Source organism: Penaeus monodon, chromosome 44 (assembly GCF_015228065.2).
Source record: "Penaeus monodon isolate SGIC_2016 chromosome 44, NSTDA_Pmon_1, whole genome shotgun sequence".
Classification (NCBI taxonomy): domain Eukaryota; kingdom Metazoa; phylum Arthropoda; class Malacostraca; order Decapoda; family Penaeidae; genus Penaeus; species Penaeus monodon.
This window is the reverse complement of record NC_051429.1, coordinates 4683437-4687602: the sequence shown is the minus strand read 5'-3', so window position 1 is coordinate 4687602 and position 4166 is coordinate 4683437.

Here is a 4166-nt window from a genome sequence, read left to right as displayed (position 1 = left end):
TTTAAAACAAACAGCGACCCTTACCGCCTCTGTCCCGAAACGTTCTCGTCATGGATTTGTCCTCCGCGTCTCCGCGGGCTCCCCGTCTTCACCTAATAAATTAAATTTCACCTAAGAGATATGAGGGGTCCCAATACAGGTGATTATTTTCTAGAAATGACAACGCTCCATAAGATATATATATATTATATATATATATAATATTATATATAATATAATAATATATATATAATCTATATATATATATATATATATATTGAATATATATATATATATAAATATATATATTATAATATTATATATATTATATTAATATATATCTATATTTATATAATATTATATAATATTATATATATATAATATAATATATTACATATATATACTATATATAGATAATATATATATATATAATTATATAATATATATATTAATATATATATATTATGGAAAAGCGTGTCATTTCTAGAAAAATAATCACCGTATTGGGGGACCATTCATTATCTATTAGGTGAAATTATTATTAGGTATGAAAGATGGGGGAGGAACGCGGGGACGCGGAGGACAAAACAAAAACTCCATGACGGAAGACGTTTCGGGACAGAGAGCGGTAAGGGGTCTGCTGTTTTAAATGAGTTAAACAAGCCATTGTTGTTCGAATATAATGGATATGTTACATGTATTGATTATAACATGTTATCATATGGATATGGATTATTTATGGATTATTTTATTATTTATGGATTATTTATGGATTATATTAAGTTTTATTTGGATTGGATATTTTATGGGGATATTTATTATTCTATGGATTATATATGGATATTCTATATTAGTCAGGTTTCACAGTCATGTTCATAAGACAACAACTCATAACTTGTCTGCGCAGGGCGGGCTTAAGTGGATGAAACAGTCTCTGGAATGGCGATGTTGGTAAAAACTTTTTTTATGTTCAATATGTTGTAAACATTTTTGTGGGCTGGGCCACTACATTATTACACAGATAAAAGTATACACCTACAAAGTATATGGAGCTTTGGATGTATATAGTAATGTATATATCTTACCAGATATAATATTATATATAATATATATATATATATATATATATATATATATATAAAATATTTTATATATATATATATATTGTACATATAGATATCGGCGTATATATGTACACAAACACACATATATATGGAGATATGTATATGTGGATATTATATATTATATAATATCTCTATATATATATACACATGAATTAATGTGCCGTGTGTGTGTATGTGTGGTGTGTGCATTTTAATAACATATATATATATATATATTTATATATATGTATATATATATATAATTATATATATAAAATTTATATATATTTTTATATATATATATATATATATATATATGGGTTTATTAGTGAAGTGAGTTAGGGTTGATAATGCATTAACTTGGGATTCCACTGTAATTGTGGCAAGCTGCGGCAGAAGGAAACTTTACCTCCTTGTCTTTGGAGGCATTGCTGGAAGAGGAGAGTGGTCTCTGTGGAAGGCGGCTGTAAAATCGATCATTTTTGGCTGGGCTAAACAGGGTACTGAAAAGATCTGGAAGTGTGGTGGCAGTTGAAAGACAGGGCCTTGTGGAAGAGGGAGTGGTAAGTACTGCGAAGAGATGGATGATAATGCTGCTGGGTAGTAACAAAGTAACAAGGGGAAGGGGGTAGTAGATGGAGAAAGCTGTGGGGGCGGAGGAGATGCAGTAGAGGAGGTTGGGAGAGAATGAACGTTTCATGGGGGTTGTGTAATGAACCGGGTGGTTGATCTGGATTGGTCTGAGGTAATAGTAGACATTGAGGAGGAGAAAGTACTAGTGTTCATTGTAGTGGTCAGATGAGAGCATGGGGTCAGGGAACCGTTTAATTTAATGGGATAAATGTTAAAGTGACAAGCCTCATTGCCCCTAATAGAGGTATAAAATCCTCGTTACCGACCATGGTAAGCACCGAGTGAGACAGCCATAAAAAGCTGACACAGGCCGGGCCATAAGTGAAAGGCCCGGGCGAAGCCAGAACTTCGCAAATCTCAACCTTACCTTACCTTACCATGGCAAGTAAGCGGAGGAGTAGGGGCTAGAAAGTTTAATTGGAATACCATGCCCATGGCTTCCCTAAGCTGTTCATGACTAGCACACAGTCAGCCTTTCACCCTTTCAAGACGACTCTCACATTTAGGAAGAAGTTAGTAGAAAGGATCAAAGGAGAAGGGAAAAGACAGTATAAAATTTGTTGAGTCAAGGGCTGAGACCCAAGGTACGGGTGATCCTTGGCATTGGGCCTCAGTCTCCTTCCTAGCCCCCCCCCCCTCCCCCAATAACGGGCATTGGACGGTATAATAATGTTACTCATTATCAGCACTGTAGCTGTAGCTTCGTTTTTTTTTTTTTTTTTTGTATAACTGTATAAAAAGTTTACTACACATGCAAACTTTATTGCTACTCCTATTATTAACTTTCTGGACGTTAAGTACCATTAGATTACAAGCTATGAATTACAAACATAGACTCATTTGGCGATTTTGCGTCATTCCCGTCACTATGGAATCTAATGTCCGTGAGAGGTGACTGGAAGAGCGCTGGCTCCATTAAAGGGAAACCATTTTTATCTAGCTATATTTTGGCGCCCTGACGACGAAACAAAGGGGGTTCACAAGGTTTTTATGTTTTGTATAAATATTAAAATATTATATAATATAAATTATATATAATAATATATATATATATATAAAATATATATATATATATATATATATATATATTTTAAAATATATTGTGTGTGTGTTGTGGTTGTGTGTGTGTGTGTTGGTTTGTGTGCGTTGCGTGCGTGGTGGGTTTTTGTGTGCAAAAACAAATATACAATAATGTATATATGTATTGTTTATATACATATTAGTTGTGCATAATACTATATAAAAAATCTATATTTACAATACTATATACAAAAAAGCCTCCACTCCAACTATATTACATTTTTATATAAAATAATAATTTTTATAAAAATTTTTATATTATATATATATAATATAGAATAATATAAATAGAAAAAAGAAAATATATAAAATAAATATAATATTTTTAAAAAATAATATAATAATATATATTTTAATTAATAATAAAATAAAAATAAAAATTTTAAAATAAGATAAATAATTTTATAAATTAATTTTAAAATAATATATATTATTAAAAATTTTAATATATATATATAATATATAATATTATGATATATTATTATATATTTTTTAAATTATTATATTATTATTATATATATATTAAAAATTTTTTTTTTTATATATATTTTAATATTATTATAGTTTTTTTTTGAATATTTTTGATTATTAATTGATATATATATATATTTTAAAATTTTAATTTTTTTAAATATATAATATATATATATATATATATATATATATATATATATATATAGTATATAACTTATTATATATATCATCATATATCATATATATATATATATATTATATATATATATATAATATAATATATATATATATATATTATATATATGTATAAAAATAATCTATATTATATATATATATATATATATATATATATATATATATATATATATATATATATATATATATATATATCAATGAATGTTGAACAGTATGTATATTATGTATATATAATATATACATGCATTCACATAGATATGTGTATATGTAATATACACATCTCTTTATTTAAACATATATAAATACACATTTAAACAGAAATATATACATATGTATATATGAATATATGTATGAATAATAGAATGTGTGTATATATAAAAGCGTATATAAAATATATACATAACATGTTACATATTTCACCAATAAATTCACTGAATATAAGGATAACTGTAAAAACTTAGGGACAATTCTTCAAAAGCTAGTGCCTCACAGGAAAAACCTCACTAATGATTGCACAAGCCTTTTTAATGACTTTTTCAATAATTAGAAAACTATCTTATGAGCAAACGACTGTAGGAGCAGACGGTATTGCTTTGTCCTTTATCAGAGATAGTCTACCTGCAACTGTACGTTTTTTCACGGTCATTATTAACACCTCTCTGGTTACTGGTGTCATTTCGTCGTTTTGGAAACAATGTATAG